This window comes from Palaemon carinicauda, chromosome 4 (genome assembly GCF_036898095.1).
Source record: "Palaemon carinicauda isolate YSFRI2023 chromosome 4, ASM3689809v2, whole genome shotgun sequence".
Lineage (NCBI taxonomy): Eukaryota > Metazoa > Arthropoda > Malacostraca > Decapoda > Palaemonidae > Palaemon > Palaemon carinicauda.
The window spans coordinates 26,883,994-26,903,993 of NC_090728.1; positions in this window are offsets into that span (position 1 = coordinate 26,883,994).

Genomic DNA, 20,000 nt, shown 5'->3' on the forward strand with positions numbered 1-20,000 from the left:
GTTTGGTACATACACCTTCAAATACTCCTGTTATGGCCTTCCTAATAATGGGGCCACATTTCAACGTCTAATGGATGGCATCTTAGGGGACCTCCCCTTCTGTGTAAGTTATGTGGACGACATACTTGTGTTCTCCTCCTCAAAAGAGGAACACCTCCATCACCTGCGCATAGTGCTCGACCGCCTGCAACAAAACGGCCTTGTAGTCAGGTACGACAAGTGTACCTTTGGCGCCAACGAAGTGTTGCTCTCAGGGCACCGCATCACTCCTGAAGGAGTCCATCCCCTCCCTGAGAAGGTAGCAGCCGTTCAGGATTTCCCCATACCCTCGACTGTCAAAGCTCTGCAGGAATTTTTGGGCATGATCAACTATTATCACCGTTTTCTGCCAGCCATTGCCGCCACTCTTGCTCCCCTCTACGCCTCCCTCAAGGGCAAGCCAAAGGACTTGAAGTAGGGTCCCCTTCAAGAAGCAGCCTTCTGCAATGCAAAGAAGGCCCTATCAACTGCTGCAGCTCTCAATTTTCCTATTCCACACGCCCCTCTCCTTCTCTCCACTGATGCCAGCGACGTCGCTATTGGTGCAGTACTCGGGCAGGTGGTCAAAGGCTCGCCCCGCCCATTGGCCTTCTTCAGCAGAAAACTGTCCAAGGCAGAATCGGGTTATTCTACCTTCGATCGAGAATTGCTGGCGGTGCACTTGGCTGTCCGTCACTTTCGCCATTTCTTAGAAGGTACGCCCTTCGTCATTCGCACAGACCACATGCCTCTGGTGCACGCCTTCACTCGACAGTCTGATGCCTGGTCCGCCCGTCAACGCCGACATCTCTCCGCCGTGGCTGAATACAATTGCACCCTCCAATACGTCCCTGGGAAAATGAATCCCGTTGCCGATGCCCTGTCAAGAAACACGTTGGCTGCCGTTTAACTGGGATTGGATTACAACGCCCTGGCTGAAGCCCAACGACAGGATCCAGAGTATCAAGCTTGTAGGACATCCTGCACGTCCCTCCGTTGGGAGGATTTTCCCCTCGAAGACTCCAACTCCACCCTCCTCTGTGACGTCAGTACTGGTAGACCGCGACCTTGGATTCCTGCTCCCATGCGCCGACAGGTGTTTGATTTCATCCACGGCCTTTCACATCCCTCGTGCCGTTCTACTGCACAGCTGCTGAAGGCAAAGTTCATTTGGCACGGCATTTCTAAGGATGCTAAGGATTGGGTCCGTGCCTGTACTTCTTGCCAAACTTCCAAAGTACATCGACACACGGATTCAGGAGTGGGCACCTTTCATCAACCTCAGCGTCGTTTCACACACATTCACGTCGACGTTGTAGGCCCCCTACCCACATCACAAGGACATCGTTACCTGTTTACCGTCATCGACCGCTCCACTCGTTGGCCTGAAGCCATTCCCATGGAAACTGCAACGTCCGCCTCATGTACATCTGCCTTACTCTCTGGATGGATTTCAAGATTCGGTATCCCTGAGCATATTACTTCTGACAGGGGAACCACTTACCCCTCTCAATTATGGACGTCATTAGCGAATCTCCTGGGCATCACCCTACAGCAGACAACGGCCTACAACCCCGCTGCCAATGGAATGGTTGAACGTTTTCATCGCACCCTCAAAGCAGCTTTGATGTCCCGCTGCAAGGATTCCAACTGGTTTACTCAGCTTCCCTGGGTCCTCCTTGGACTAAGGACCACTCCTAAAGACGCCCTCGACGTCTCGGCAGCCGAAATGGTGTATGGCGACCCGTTGGTCGTTCCTGCCGAGTTTTTTCCTTCTACAACCTCCTCCGACGATCTCCAGCGCATACGTCACGTCGTGGGAAAATTTACTCCGTGCCGCCAGACTTACAAGCCCCCAGCGAAGCATCACATACCAACGGACTTGCACTCTGCAACGCACGTCTTCCTGCGCAACGCCACCAGCAAGCCACCACTAACGCCCCCTTACACGGGACCTTTCCTTGTGATCCGACGTAGTCCGAAAGCATTCCTCCTAAACATTCGGGGCAAAGAAGACTGGGTCTCCATTGATCGTCTAAAACCTGCTTATCTTCTGCCAGATGACCCGCCTACAGTTCGCCTCTCTAGATCAGGGCGCCCTATTTAACATGTACAGTATGTCATTTTTAGGGGGGGAGCCATGTACCAACCGTGTTTCACACAATTGTACATAATTCCTTTTGTATATATTATGCTTGTATCTTCGCTCCTCCCTCGCACTAAAACGAACATGAAAATTCCTGTCTGGTTTTTCCTCTGAAATATTGTCTGTCTTGTGAACTTGTTTTGTCCTGTTGCCTTGAGGTTTTGTATATAAGGAGAGTGTTCCACATTAATATAACTCAGTTGTTTCCAATCTGCCTTTGAGTTCACACCCTTACTCGGCGCTGTCACAATATATATATATATATATATATATATATATATATATATATATATATATATATATATATATATATATATACATATATATATATATATATATATATATATATATATATATATATATATATGTATATATATATATATATATATATATATATATATTTGATATATATGCAGTCTTATTTATATAAATGTGTATATACATGTTTATCATGTGTGCAAACATATAAATGGGGTATATGTATTTATGTATATGCATTTTTAACACCTGGTTATTAGGATATGGGCTCCACTCGCAAACCTCTAAAAATATAAGCCAAGTAGTTTATTTTGGTAGGGGGTATTGTTTTGCAAGTATCCCTTCCTATGTTCCTAGTCTCACTCTACCATATGAAATATAAAGAGACCTTACTCGAAAAAAAAAATCCGGTGGTTTTAGTAGTATCATGAAACTAGTCAAGACCTAATGTTATATATTCTTTTGCATTTTACTTGTAGTTCTTTTGCATACGCACACACTCACATAATAGATACGAAAGGAAGTATCTTCATTCTTAAATGGTAATTTTGACTCAAACTACGTAATGATAGACAGTTACACTTCAAGGCTTTTTCTAAAGGAGATATCCCATCAAAAATCCGTCAGAATCTTGTAAACCTTTTTCCTTTATCGTGTTATAACAGTTAAGTTGTGAACAAATGAGATACGATACTCTTTGGAAAGTGTTGAGGGAAAAGTTCATGATGTTGAAAATTGTATTTGCTTTTTTTTAACTTTACTAAATGGGAAAAAAACGGAACGATTTTTTTTTTCATAGCATAGTTCCGGAATTTTATTTATGAAATGGAGCAAGAGTGACATTTTCTTCTAGAAAAAGAAAAAATTATCTGTTAAGAGGAAAATCGGGTCATAGTGTATTTGCAATAGACTGAAAATTATCACTATATAGGTTCTGAAAACTCTGGATATGAATTAGGACAAATAGAAAAAGAATGATTTTCTTTCTTCAATAAAAATTTCATAATTTCCAGGCTGGGTCAAAATGAATAGAAATAGGCGAATATATTTTACAGAAATAGAATAAAATATAAAAACGCATAAAGTTGAGTCCGGTTTTTTTATATCGAAATTGGTTTAAGTTTATCTCTTATTTCCGTTGGAAAAGGATAGGAAACAAGGATATAGATAACGTAAAAGAGAAGTAATGAACAACCAAAATAACATATTTCAAGAACAGTAGTAACATCAAAATATCATTGTGCAGTAATAGCAGCAGCAATAGAAGGAAAAAAATAGTAATATGATGATGAAAAAACTGAATCAGATTGAAATCATCTTACGTAGGTGTAACAGAATCTTGTTCAATTAGAATTAACATGAAATGACCAGAGTTTTTTTTCGTGGCTTTTTGGTAGACAAGTGTTTCTTTTTATATATTCTACTTTTAGCGTATATAAGGTTCCTCTTTTGTTTTCTCATCATTGTTCTACTTTATTCGAATTTTGGTGTTTCAAATGTTTTCTCATGTTACGATTACTCCACTTTATGTGGAACACAGGCTCTTGTGTCAACAGCCCGTAAAAATTGTTAATGTTAACATAAATCGAAGTTCAGTGAAAAATACATCTACTAATGAGGATTATGTACCAACCGTATGTCACACGATCGTATATAGTAACGACATTTTTTCTTTTTTGTACATATTACCCTTTGTATCTTCGCTCTCCCCTCGTACTGACAGCGAGCTGTATCAACCTGTCTGTTTTTCTTATCGTAACTGTTAACAGAACCGGTTGCCAGATGGACATGAAATAGTCTGTTGTATATTTTGTGACCTTGTTGCCCGGCCTTGATGTATATATCAACTGGACGTTCTGTAATAAACTCACTCAGTTGCTTTCAACCCGCTTTTGAGTCACAACTTACTTTTGGCTCGTCACATTGGTGACCCCAGAAGTCGACTCACTCCTCCCGCCTCCCCCCCCCCCCCCCACCCTCTATGTCATTATGACGCCCTCAAAACATACCTTCTGCAGCAGTATTCGCCGTCGCTAGCTGCCCATATAGCAAAGCTTTTTCAGCTCTCTTAACAACCGTTGGGTGACCAAAGGGCTTCGTTCACCCTCAGGGAAATGACCAGTATCGCTCGCCTGCAATCTGCCGCAGACGGCTCTTCTTGTGATGTGAACCTACTTCGCCCTTTTTGGGTACTCCATTTACCCAAACCTGTACATGCTGCCATACCCGATGTTGATAGCTTACCCATAAAAGACTTGATGACCAAAGCCGACGCCCATATGGACAGTCACTTCACGACCTTCAAGTCCCCCATCAACGCTTCCACTCTTGACGAAGAGGACATCTATTCAACATCAACCGAAGCTGACGTGAATGATGTAAGACACACACCTACCCCGTAACGAGCCGGAGACTTGATAAAGCCCTCCATCACCCACCACTCGCTCTCGCCCCAATCAATGACTTCTACAGCCACTTACTGCCACCCATCGCCCTTAGTTTTACTACTACCACTCCATATGTCATTTTTAGGGGGGTAGCCATGAACAAACTGTGTGTCACACGATCGTACATAGTATCGACATTTTTCTTTTTTGTATATATTATCCTTTATATCTTCGCTCTCTCCTCACACTGACAGCGACCTGTATCAACCTGTCAGTTTTTCTTATCGTAACTGTTAACAGAACCGGTTGCTGGTTGGACATGAAATAGTTTGTTGTATATTTTGTGACCTTGTTGCCTGGCCTTGATGTATATATAAACTAGATGTTATGTAATGAACTCACTCAGTTGCTTTCCTCCCGCTTTTGAGTCACAACCTACTCTTGGCTCATCACATTGGTGACCCCGGAAGTCGACTCACTCCTACCGCCACCCCCCCCCCCCCCAACACTATAGGTAGTAGGTTGGCCAGGGCACCAGCCGCCCGTTGAGATACTACCACTAGAGAGGTATTGGATCCTTTGACTGGCCAAACAGTAATGCATTGGATCCCTCTCTCTGGTCACGGCTTATTTTTTCTTTGCCTACACTTACACAGAATAGTTTGGCCTATTCTTTACATATTCTCGTCTTTCCTCATACACCTGACAACAATGAGATACTTAACACTTCTTGACCCAAGGGGTTAATTACTGTACTGCAATTTGTTCAGTGTACTTCCCTCTTGGTAAGGGTAGAAGAGACTCTTTAGCTGTGGTAAGCAGCTCTTCTAGGATAAGGACACTCCAAATTTAAACCACTGTTCTCTAGTCTTGGGTAGTGCCATAGCCTCTGTACCATGGTCTTCCACTGTCTTGGGTTGGAGTTCTCTTGCTTGAGGGTACACTCAGGCGCACTATTCTATCTTTTTTTTTTCTTCCTCTTGTTTTTTTTTGAAATGGTGTGTTGGACAGGCTTAATAGAAGGGCCATGGATGCCTGGTGGTTTATCAAGAGGTTGTCTTTTCCTTTTTCTGATTATTTTTCTTCTCAAAACCATCTTTACTGTCCTCCCTTCAGTTGAAGTGGCTATCCTGGAGGGTATTTAGCCTTGCATGGTGTATCGGCTCCACCATGTTGACCAGTTTTTCCGACTTTTTACTATAGTCTATGGGTATCATCAATCACTTTGTTTATAATTCTGTACGTATTGTTTTTGTTATAATTCTTGTTAATCTAGTTTTTAAGTATGATGTCTCTTTTTTATTTCTATTAATTCTTATGCTGTCTGGAGACATTGAGCGAAATCTGGGACCAGTACGTCCTAGATTTCGTCAATGTCGTCTTCTGTATTGCAATATTCGTGGTTTTCAGGCAAATATCCAAGACATTACAGTTGCATCCAGACAGTATGATATTCTTTTGTGCTCAGAAACTTAGGTTTCTAATATGAGGCACTCATCTGAGCTCCTTATGACTGGTTTTAAGAAGCCAATAATGTTGAAACGTGATGCCATCCCTAGGGCCAGGGGAATGGCGGTGTATATTAGGACTGAGTACCCTGCTTCTCATAAGTCCTGCTATCAATGTGGATGTCATGAAATTCAGGTAATAAAAGTTTGTGGCAGGCATAACAACTTTTATTTGTGTTCCATCTACCAGAATCCAGACCTAGATGATTCTATCTTCGATTGTCTTCTTACCATTATGGCTAAGATACAAGAAGATGATAGAAAGGCTTCTTTTGTCTTTGTTGGTGATTTTAATGCTCACCAAAGGGAGTGGTTAAGTTCTATCTCTCCTACCGATCGCCATGGCTTAAGAGCTTTAGACTTTGCCTCTGAATCAGGCTGTAAGCAAATCATAAATGAAGCTGCTCACAGGTCTGGTAATTGCTTGGACCTCGTATACACTGACTCCCCTGGCGTTATAACTAGTAAGGTTGGTTCTCCGGTCGGGACATCTGATCATGCCTTGATTTCTTTATTAGTGAAGACTGAGCAGCCTGTCCCTGATATATCATATTCTTCTAAAATTTATATGAAATCCCAAGCAGACTGGAATGGGATTTTACATGATCTTTTGTGCTTGAATTGGTCACAATTATATAATAGTGTAGATCCTGTTGTCCCTTTGAATGAGAATCTAGTCAACATAATTGATAGGCGTATCCCTTCTCGTGTGCTAAGGTACCGAGTGAAGGACAAACCGTGGTTCAATGATGATTGTAGACGTGCTTATTTGGAGAAACAGGAGGTCTATCATCTTTGGAAGGATAACAGATCAGATTTGACCTGGAACAACTATACTCAGCTTCGAGCTTTTTCTCAGAGAGTTTATGCCTCAACTGAAAAGGAGTACAATTTAACCATAAAAGAACCACTTTCTGGTACAACTCAGGAACATAAATGGTGGTCTACCCTTAAATCTGCACTCTTTGGTGTAGATGCAACAGTTCCTCCTTTACTTAAACCAGATGGCTCAGTCACTCACTGTCCAAAGGAAAAGGCAACCCTTTTGGCTGATGTTTTTGACAGTAAACAGAGTAATGAAAAACTTGAACTTCCTCATTCCTATTTTCCTGAGGCTAAACTAACTAGTTTAGCTTTTCGATCTTGTGAGATTAAAGCTCTGTTGATGGACCTTGATGCTTATGGAGGTGTAGACCCAAATGGTATTTTTCCTTTGTTTTTTATAAAGACAGCAGATTTCTTAGCTCCAAAGTTATCTGTTATTTTGCGCAATTTAGCAAGAAGAGGAGCTTTTAGCACTTTTTGGAGAAATGGTAATGTTACTCCTCTATGTAAATCTGTTTGTGGTAGCTCAAGTCCCACTGATTACCGCCCAATTTCCAAAACTCCCATATTATCTAAAGTTTTTGAACGTCTTCTAGCAAAACGTCTTAATAGGTTTGCTGAAGGTAATCATCTATTCCCTAGTTTGCAATTTGGTTTTCGTAAAGGCCTTGGAGCATGTAATGCCCTTCTTACAATCTCCGATGCAGTACAGAAATCCCTTGATTGTGGTCGGGAAGTTCGTATGATTGGCCTTGATTTTAGTGCTGCCTTTGACCGTGTTAATCATGAGGCCCTTGTTTTCAAACTGAAACCGTTGGGAGTGGGTGGGTCGTTTCTTAGCATTATTATTAATTTTCTAAGTAATAGATCTCAAAGAGTTGTTGTTGATGGGCACCATAGTGATTATAGGAATGTGATATCCGGTGTTCCACAGGGTAGTGTTCTTGGCCTATTACTTTTCATACTATATACACATGACATGTGGTTTGGCCTAGAAAATAAGCTTGTTGCATATGCAGATGATGCTACTCTCTTTGCATCAATTCCATCCCCTGAATGTAGATCTAGGGTTGGTGAATCCCTTAATAGAGATTTAGCTAGAATTAGTGAATGGTGCAAATTATGGGGTATGAAGTTGAATCCTAACAAAACTCAAAGTATGATTGTAAGTAGTTCAAGGACGGTGGCTCCTCAACATCCGGATCTCAGTATTGATAATGTTTCTTTAAATATGTATGACTCTTTCAAAATTTTAGGTGTGATTCTCGACAGTAAATTTACTTTTGAGAAACATATAAGGTCTGTGTCTTCTTCAATTACACAAAAAATAGCTTATTGAGAAAGTCTTTCAAGATTTTTGGTGATCAATCCATTCTGAAGAAGTGTTTTAATTCTTTCATTCTACCTTGTTTTGAGTATTGTTCTCCTGTCTGGTCTTCAGCTGCTGATTCTCATCTTAATTTGTTGGACAGAAACTTACGGTCTATTAAATTTCTTATTCCTGATCTAGATATTAATCTTTGGCACCGTCGTTCAATTAGTTCATTATGCATGTTGCATAAGATTTTTCATAACTCTGACCATCCTTTACATTCAGATCTCCCTGAACAATTCTATCCTGTTCGTAATACTAGGCAGGCAGTTAATTCTAATAGCCAGGCCTTCTCCATCACGAGGCTCAATACTACGCAGTACTCTAGAAGTTTTATTCCAGCTGTTACCAAGTTGTGGAATGATCTTCCTAATCGGGTGGTTAAATCAGTAGAACTTCAAAAGTTCAAAGTTGGAGCAAATGCTTTTTTGTTGACCAGGCGGACATGAGTCTTTTTATATTTTATCTATGACATTTGTTTTTGATGTTGTTAATAGTTTATATATGACATGTCTGTTTTGACGTTGTTACTTATTTTAGAATGATTTATTGTTAATTTGTTCTCTTCATTTATTTATATCCTTATTTCCTTTCCTCACTGGGCTATTTTTCCCTGTTGGGGCCCCTGGGCTTGTAGCATCTTGCTTTTCCAACTAGGGTTGTAGCTCGGATAGTAATAATAATAATAATAATAATACTCTGACACTCTCAAAACATATCTTCTACAGCAGTACTCGCCTTTGCCAGCCGCCTGTATAGCAAAGCTTTTTCAGCTCTTTTAACAACTGTTGGGTGACCAAAGGGCTTCGCTCGCCCTCAGGGAAATAACCATTATCGCTCGCCTGAAACCTGCTGCAGACGGCTCTCCTCGTGAGGTGAACCTACCGCTGTTTACCCGAACCTGTACACGCTGCCATACCCGATGTCGATAGTTTACCCATAAAGGACTTGATGACCAAAGCCGACACTCTTCTGGACACCCACTTCACGACCTTCAAGACCCCTTCAATGACCCCACTCCTGACGAAGAGTACATCTATTCAACGTCAACCGAAGCTGACGTGAATGTCGTAGGAAACACATGCCTACCCCGTGACGAGCCGGAGCGGCGACAAAGCCATCCATCACCCACCACCTGTTGTATATTTTGTGACTTTGCCCGGACTTTATGTATATATAAACTGGAGATTTTGTAATAAACTCACTCAGCATCTTTCAACCTGCTTTTGAGTCACAACCAACTCTTGTCTCGTCACAGTTACATGAAAAATAGCATCACAGCTCCTAGTGCGGGAGCTCACAGAGATTTGTATTACATTTCGAGTAAAAAAAGGTTTGATAGCTAAAATCATCAGCTAGTATGATGGGGATCCCCGAATGGTCATTCTTAAGTTATGCCGTTGGTGCGTTGAGTAGGGGGCGCAGCTTGAACTGCCCCCCAAATCTGGTTTAAATTGCATTTTTGAGTACATCAACCAAACCTGTGATAAAAGTTTCGTTTTGGCACTGTGATTACAGATGTGCCATTCTTAAATGGCGCAATTGGTGCAAAACGCATTTAAGAAGGGCTCAAAGGGGGCGCTACTGTCACATTTAAATCACAATTTGAGTACATCAATGAAAGTTTGTGGAAATATACCTTAGAGCTTCCTGATGGAGAATCAGTAATTCTTAAGTGTCAAATTTGGTGCAAAACCTATTTAAGAACGACCTAAAGAGGGCGCTATTTTTTTGCACATTTAAAACACGTCTTACGTACATAAATTAAACTTTGTAGAAATATTCTTTAGACCTTCCTGATAAAGGATCAACAGTTCTTAAGAGTCGAAGTTGGTGCAAAACCCATTTAAGAACGGCCTAAAGAGGGTGTTACTATTAGGTTATTGAAAAGGCCTATATTCACTTTCTTTAGGCCTATATTTTCACTCATTTCTTCTCCTCCACGTGTGCCACAACACGCTATTGTGAGCTCTTCTGTTTATGTTATTACTACTGTTGTTTCACTGAATATATAAGTGATAAATTTTTTTCAATGATAGTACTAATTGTAACTTTTCTTTTCAGGGGCTCGTGATTATAAAAATTAGGGTTGCATAATAACAGTATAGTGGCTACTTTACTTTGTATGGAAGATAGCTAGTTTAGAAGGGTTTAACTGATGTTTTTATTATTCCCTTTGGCTGGATAATTGATCGCAAATTTTGTAATATTTTTTAATTAATTTTAAATTTTGATAACCCACTAACATATTGAGGTCTTTTGTGAGTTTACGGGGTTATTTAAAAATTTAAGGAAAATTCATAACAGAATCAGGACGATCAGACATGCCAATAGAGACTGGGGTCCTTACACCAGGTTCTTTGATTGGGTTCCTCACAGGTAAACACTTCAACCAATGCCTGAGCCTCTAACCTCTCTTTGCCTTGCCTTCGAAAGCCTGCATTTCAAGGCCTTTCTAGAAACATGTGATTACAGAGAAGTTTCATACCCTGATATCTACTGTGAAAGGAAATACCAATGCAGGAAACCATGGGATTGAGCTGGTGATCAATGCAGATCTTTTTGAAAAATTTTCGAATGAGTATTCTGAATTCACCAAGACAACTGTATCAAGACCTCATGGATACACTGCAAAGTTCTGGATGATGTATGTGGAGTACATTAACATGTTTCACCAACTTGAAAGAGCTATCCGGACAAATAACATCGAGCTATGTCTTCACACTTACACTGATTATTGACCCGTCCTTTGCCACAGTTCACATCAACTATTTCCGGTGGTTAACAAAATACCAATTAGTGCTATTGAATATTGATGCGACTCATCCCAGACTTAGAGAGATACTTAATCGGGGTGTATACACAGTGCGAAGGACAGAACATGATTTCAGCAGAATTCTTGTAGATTTACAACTGGAACAAACTATTAATGACTACTCCGCTCACCTTAGATGGATGGTAACAAAGGCTACCCAAGCATCGTTCATTAGTCAGCAGCAAGAGAGGACAGGATTGACTAGCAAAGAAGATTTTACTACAGAACTTAGGCCAAGACGAATTCATTGTGACAATGAGGATCTTCAGAAAATCATCAAACAAATCTTAGATACGAACAATCTATTTGAAACACTGGAAGGTTCAGAGGTATTGTACAATATTTCCACAGGAAAAGGTACCAATGATGAAATCCACGAATGCCTTCTCTGTGTACCAGCCAAACGAAAAGTCAGACACAAGGAATGCATCCAGGCTTGCATGAGTAATCTAAATAAAATTTGTTTGAAAATCTAATAAAGAAGGAAAAGCTGAAAACCTTTGTAGATGGCTGAGCAAGCAATCCTCGGATAAATAACACTTCAAGTTGCAGTGCTTAAGGGATCACGTGATCTGATGGGACGTCTCCTTGTACTGTCCACCAAGAAGAGACAATGACATGCAGCATATTCTCCAGTACCCTTTGATTCCAATACCTCTGTCCTTGACCAGCCCTGAAGAAGTGATGTCAAAGACCGATAGGAGTGCGCTCTTTAATATATCGAGAGTAAATTGAAATGTCTTGAACAGCAGCCAAAGCACTTCAGTGCTTATATCATAGATGGACATTTTCTCTTACATACCTTGCCACTAAATTTGTCCTCACATACAGAGGACTAGCCAGAAGTATTCTTACCCAGAGTTTAACAATGCCAGCCAAACGCATACACATAGACTTTGATGACTATCCACAGACTTCAATTAAGGACACTGAAAGAGACAGGTGGGGACCTGACAACAGAACCTTCATCATCACAGGGTCAGAGCAGAGACGAGTGCCAACAAATCTAAACGATGCCCTAAAGTCCAAGTCCTTCAAGAAGCAGTTACCTCAGTTTCTTACCAATGAATGGCAAAACTCTTCATATGCTAAAATTTTTGGCGATTGTGAAGTCTTCCTAGATGTCTAAGGGGAATGTTATAAGTTCAAGGTGACAGAGGGTATGATACAGCGAAACGCAGTAGATGAATTAGTCCTTATCAGTTGATCATGAGAATTGACACAGTGGTCACAGCATCCGACACAGATATTGCAGTGAAATTATTGTACCACTGCAATAGCTTTCAGCCAACATTGCAGATGGATATAAGAACAGTTTCAAAGAGCAATCGTCATTAAGTCAGCCTGACTGCAATATGGAAGGAACTAATACCATGTCTTTGTGCAGCATTGCCAGCTTTCCATGCCTTCACAGGATCAGAGTATGCATCAGCGTTTGTCAGAAAAGGGAAGGTCAGGCCTCTCCAAACTCTAGGAAAGCAACCTGACTATCAGAAGACTTTCAGAGTAATGGCAATGAGCTCTACAATTTCTAGTACGACGAATGAAGCTCTTCAGAGGTTCACAGCCACAATGTATGGAGCTGAGGATAAAGCAAACACTTGGCTGAATGAATTGAGGTATGAGAAGTTTATGAAGACATGGACCAAATCGAAATGGAAAATACCTACTAGCCAATTTGAAGGGCATAGATGCAAGTGGACTACTACCTTGCGAAGACGAGCTCAGTCCTTAAATTGAGTGTGCCTCTATTGTTGCTAACAACAAAGAGCAGATCAAACTCATATAGAGCAGCATCCCTCTGAAGAAAATGGCTGGCAGTTGGTTGATGGCTATTACAAACCGGTTAGATTCGAAGGGGAGCATTTCCATGAATCCCTTATCCCAGAAACAGATGATTTAGAAGCATTGGACAATGATGAGGACGACTTGGACATTGCATCTTCAGATGAAGATGAGTGTTGTGATGAGGATGACTAAAATCTTGTTACAGAAAGGCAAGCTGAGATGATAATTAACTATACCAGTAAATACTAGTTGAACTCATGATTATAAGTATATTCACATATCTTTTCCTAACAGAGAGAGAGAGAGAGAGAGAGAGAGAGAGAGAGAGAGAGAGAGAGAGAGAGAGAGAGAGAGAGAGAGAGAGAGAGAGAGAGAGAGATATTCATCAGCAGTTTTAATGTTTCATCTTATAAACTTTAGCAATAGATTTATAGCAAATGTGAAACATGTATGTGTGCACTAATTAATATGAGTGTCTATCAAAAGGCAGTTTTGGTTTCAAAGAGCATAATCACTTGCAAATAGACATGTCATTGCCCGGTCATCACCTGTACCAGCATATTATTAGATAGCAATGTTTTACCATATCTACGACTACTACTATCTTACAAAAGGTGGGAAACATTACATTTAAAGAAAAAAATAATTCACGAGTTAAATAAGTTAGATATTAAATTATGATATACAGTTAAATAGCATAAATGAAGATCGAATTGTAAACAGTATTGGCACATATGGTATTTCCCACTTCACCAGTGCACCTTTTCTTTTATTCACGCTTCACCAGTGTACCTTTTCTTGTATTCACACTTCACTAATGCACTTTTTCTTGTTTTCACTCTTCACCAGTGCACCTTTTCTTGTATTCGCTCTACACCAGTGAACCTTTTCTTGAATTCACTCTTCACCAATGTACTTTTTCTTGTATTCACTCTTCACCAGCGCACCTTTTCTTGCATTCACTCTTCACCAGTGCACCTTTTCTTGTATTCGCTCTTCACCAGTGAACCTTTTCTTGAATTCACTCTTCACCAATGTACTTTTTCTTGTATTCACTCTTCACCAGTGCACCTTTTCTTGTATTAGCTCTTCACCAGTGAACCTTTTCTTGAATTCACTCTTCACCAATGTACTTTTTCTTGTATTCACTCTTCACCAGTGCACCTTTTCTTGTATTCGCTCTTCACCAGTGAACCTTTTCTTGAATTCACTCTTCACCAATGTACTTTTTCTTGCATTCACTCTTCACCAGTGCACCTTTTCTTGTATTCGCTCTTCACCAGTGAACCTTTTCTTGAATTCACTCTTCACCAATGTACTTTTTCTTGCATTCACTCTTCACCAGTGCACCTTTTCTTGTATTCGCTCTTCACCAGTGAACCTTTTCTTGAATTCACTCTTCACCAATGTACTTTTTCTTGTATTCACTCTTCACCAGTGCACCTTTTCTTGCATTCACTCTTCACCAGTGCACCTTTTCTTGTATTCGCTCTTCACCAGTGAACCTTTTCTTGAATTCACTCTTCACCAATGTACTTTTTCTTGTATTCACTCTTCACCAGTGCACCTTTTCTTGTATTCGCTCTTCACCAGTGAACCTTTTCTTGAATTCACTCTTCACCAATGTACTTTTTCTTGCATTCACTCTTCACCAGTACACCTTTTCTTGTATTCGCTCTTCACCAGTGAACCTTTTCTTGAATTCACTCTTCACCAATGTACTTTTTCTTGCATTCACTCTTCACCAGTGCACCTTTTCTTGCATTCACTCTTCACCAGTGCACCTTTTCTTGTATTCGCTCTTCACCAGTGAACCTTTTCTTGAATTCACTCTTCACCAATGTACTTTTTCTTGTATTCACTCTTCACCAGTGCACCTTTTCTTGCATTCACTCTTCACCAGTGCACCTTTTCTTGTATTCGCTCTTCACCAGTGAACCTTTTCTTGAATTCACTCTTCACCAATGTACTTTTTCTTGTATTCACTCTTCACCAGTGCACCTTTTCTTGCATTCACTCTTCACCAATGCACCTTTTCATGAATTCACTCTTCACCAGTGAACCTTTGCTTGAATTCACTCTTCACCAATGTACTTTTTCTTGTATTCACTCTTCACCAGTGCACCTTTTCTTGCATTCACTCTTCACCAGTGCACATTTTCTTGTATTCGCTCTTCACTAGTGCACCTTTTCTTGAATTCACTCTTCACCAGTGTACTTTTTCTTGTATTCACTCTTCACCAGTGCACCTTTTCTTGCATTCACTCTTCACCAGTTCACCTTTTCTTGTATTCGCTCTTCACCAGTGCACCTTTTCTTGAATTCACTCTTCACCAGTGTACTTTTTCTTGTATCCACTCTTCACCAGTGCACCTTTTCTTGCATTCACTCTTCACCAGTGCACCTTTTCTTGTATTCGCTCTTCACCAGTGCACCTTTTCTTGTATTCGCTCTTCACCAGTGAACCTTTTCTTGCATTCACTCTTCACCAGTGCACCTTTTCTTGCATTCACTCTTCACCAGTGCACCTTTTCTTGTATTCGCTCTTCACCAGTGCACCTTTTCTTGAATTCACTCTTCACCAGTGTACTTTTTCTTGTATTCACTCTTCACCAGTGCACCTTTTCTTGCATTCACTCTTCACCAGTTCACCTTTTCTTGTATTCGCTCTTCACCAGTGCACCTTTTCTTGAATTCACTCTTCACCAGTGTACTTTTTCTTGTATTCACTCTTCACCAGTGCACCTTTTCTTGCATTCACTCTTCACCAGTGCACCTTTTCTTGTATTCGCTCTTCACCAGTGCACCTTTTCTTGTATTCGCTCTTCACCAGTGAACCTTTTCTTGAATTCACTCTTCACCAATGTACTTTTTCTTGTATTCACTCTTCACCAGTGCACCTTTTCTTGTATTCGCTCTTCACCAGTGCACCTTTTCTTGTATTCGCTCTTCACCTGTGAACCTTTTCTTGATTTCACTCTTCACCAGTGTAGTTTTTCTTGCATTCACTCTTCACCAGTGCACCTTTTCTTGCATTCACTCTTCACCAGTTCACCTTTTCTTGTATTCACTGTTCACCAGTGCACTTTGTTTGTATAAATAAATACTTAGATATATAAATTTGCAGTTCCTTTGTTCTTCTATATCATATAAAACAAATATTCTCACAGTTTTATTCATGGTACATAGAGAGGTCATGGCACTAGAAAATATACGTTAATCCTCCATGTACTAAATTTGCACTCTCTTTGGGCTGTTCTTAAATGGGTTTTGCACCAACTTCGACTCTTAAGAACTGTTGATCCTTTATCAGGAAGGTCTAAAGAATATTTCTACAAAGTTTAATTTATGTACGTAAGACGTGTTTTAAATGTGCAAAAAAATAGCGCCCTCTTTAGGTCGTTCTTAAATAGGTTTTGCACCAAATTTGACACTTAAGAATTACTGATTCTTCATCAGGAAGCTCTAAGGTATATTTCCACAAACTTTCATTGATGTACTCAAATTGTGATTTAAATGTGACAGTAGCGCCCCCTTTGAGCCCTTCTTAAATGCGTTTTGCACCAATTGCGCCATTTAAGAATGGCACATCTGTAATCACAGTGCCAAAACGAAACTTTTATCACAGGTTTGGTTGATGTACTCAAAAATGCAATTTAAACCGGATTTGGGGGTCAGTTCAAGCTGCGCCCCCTACTCAACGCACCAACGGCATAACTTAAGAATGACCATTCGGGGATCCCCATCATACTAGCTGATGATTTTAGCTATCAAACCTTTTGTACTCGAAATGTAATACAAATCTCTGTGAGCTCCCGGACTATCCACAGAGTGAGTGTTTTCATAATTATAATTTTTAAAGATCATATTTCTCAATTAATGCGAAAAAAAAAATCTATATCTTGGTCAGCGAGAAGAGATGGGATTTTAGGTAATATTTTACGAATTTTCTACTAAATCCTTTTAAGTTTCTATGTAGTTTAAAATGGTTGTTCCCAGATTTAACAGTTTCATGCAACATTTGAGCACAATTTTCTCCTTGAACAACACGTCTAATGTCATATTTGTTAGTTTAAGATGAAAGAAAGTCTTTTAATTATAAAATCTTTTGAGCAAATATTTGGAGTATCACCTTATTTTGGCTACAAGGAAAACCAACGAAATTCTACATCAGAAAAACCTCAAATTTTTTATACAATAAACACTGACGTTAGAAAAGTAGATCGTGTTCATCATTACCGTATTGAAAAACCATTCTAGATAGGAGGTCAAAACGATAATATTTATTCGATTTTATTACATAATATATAGACCATACGAAGGTATAGTCTCAATTCCACCTTTTTCACATCATAGTGTATATAGTTTTGAAAAGTTTACAAGAGAGGGTTAATCAAAAAAGATTTTTTGTTTCATTTTCTTTAATCAGAATACAGAAGTTTAAAACTGGGAAGTTTTATAACTATCTCAGTTGTACTTCTCAAGAAGTTCTATATTATGGCGTTATGTTAAGAATATCAGAACAATTTTTGTTTCTAAATTCTATGTGTATGATACACAACTAATAAAAATTGGATTTATAAATCGTTAAAATCAAATGGTAATGTGAGATAGAGGACCTTAACTGTCTAATGTTATCAAGTTCTGAAGAAGAAAAGGCCAGAAGACAAAAGAGTAATCGTAAAACATTATAAGTTCTGCATTTAAGAAAACAATGCAATAGCGACGATAAAGTTTAAACATTTTGCAATGAAATAACTTTGTACCTTTACAGAATTTCTATAGATTTCGGAATTTTTGGAATGCATAGATAGATAAATTTCTGAGATGTAGGTGAAAGGCATAATTCTCTATTGACCGAATTTCGAAATGACTAATGTGTCCCAAAATCCTGAAAGTTGGCCCATTAAACATTTAGAAAAAAAAAAAAAACCGCGGTGAAGTGACTTTGAAAAATTATTAGAAATTCTCTTTGTTAAACTTTTTTATTGCAATATTCAGCATATTTCCTGGGAGGAGAAATCAGTCGATCGAAAGGAAAAAAAAAATATTTTTCTTTGATTTCTGGAAGCAACGGACTTTTTCAAACTTTGACACTATTTTTAGAAACCAAAATGTTTTGTTCCTTAACAAATGATACTTTAGAACACCTGACGCTACTTTTAGGTATAATTGAATATTAGTTGAAAACCTCAATACTTTATCCTTCTAGTGTCAAACCTGGTAGAGGAGGAAATGGCTTATTTTATATATATATATATATATATATATATATATATATATATATATATATATATATATATATATATATATATATATATATATATATATATATATATATATTAATATATGTATATATATATACATATATATATATATATATATATATATATATATATATATATATATATAAATATATATATATATATATATATATATATATATATATTTATATATATATATATATATATATATATATATATATATATATATAACAAGGGACTTCCCTAAATTTTGGGGGGTAACTGACATCAAACAAATGAAACAAAAAAAGGGGACCTCTCCTCTTTATGTTCCTCCCAGCATGACAAGGGACTCAACCGAGTTCGGTTGGTACTGCTAGGGTGCCACAGTCCACCCTCCCCCATTATCTACCATAGATGAAGCTTCATAACGCTGAATCCCCTACTGCTCCTACCTCCACGTTCATCCAAGGCACTGGAGGAAGCAGCAGGGCCTACCGGAACTGCGTCACAATCACTCGCCATTCACTTCTATTTCTAGCACGCTCTCTTGCCTCTCTCACATCTATCCTCCTATCACCCAGCGCTTTCTTCAATCCATCCACTCATCCAAATCTTGGCCTTCCTCTTGTACTTCTTCCATCATCTCTTGCATTCACCACCTTCTTTAGCGAACACCGATTTTCCATACTCTCAACATAGCCACTCTAGCTGCTAACTCATCTCTTACACCCGTTCTCACCTTCACTACTTTGTTCCTACCCCTATCTACTCAAGATACACTAGCCATACTCCTTAGACACTTCATGTGAAACACATTCAATTTCTGTCTCTAAGTCACTTTCATTCCCCACAACTCCGATCCATACTTCACAGTAGGTACAATCACTTTCTCATACAGAACTCTTTACATTCATGCCCAACCCTCTATTTTTTACTACTCCCTTAACTGCCCCAAACAAGTTGCATCCTTCATTCACTCGCTGACGTATATCTGTTTCCACTCCACCATTTGCCTGAACAACAGACCCCAAGTACTTAAACTGGTCAACATCATCAAGTAACTTTCCATTCAACATGACATTCAACCTCGCACCATATATACAGCATATATATATATATATATATATATATATATATATATATATATATATATATATATATATATAAATATATATATATATATATATATATATATATATATATATATATATATATATATATATATATATATATATATATACATATCTATATATATATATATATATATATATATATATATATATATATATATATATATATATAGATAGATAGATAGATAGATAGATAGATAGATATATATATAACACAGACAGAAAAGTTATTGAGAGGGAATATTTCGAGTCTTTTCTGTCTCAATTTCAGTGAATTAGTGTAATGTCAAAATTTTTTTCCAAGCTGTACGAATAGAGCATTCTTGCAGTCATTTGTCTGTAAAGTTCAGCGAGATCACCAAGAACATGACAGCTCTGACAAGCCAAGAGGCCAAACTAGCTATCATACGGAAATGGAATTGAATTGCCTGATCCCAGTAAACACTCTGGTCCACCGGAGGCAATCACCTTCCAGCCATTACCACCTCCGCCCTCGGATGATCCATG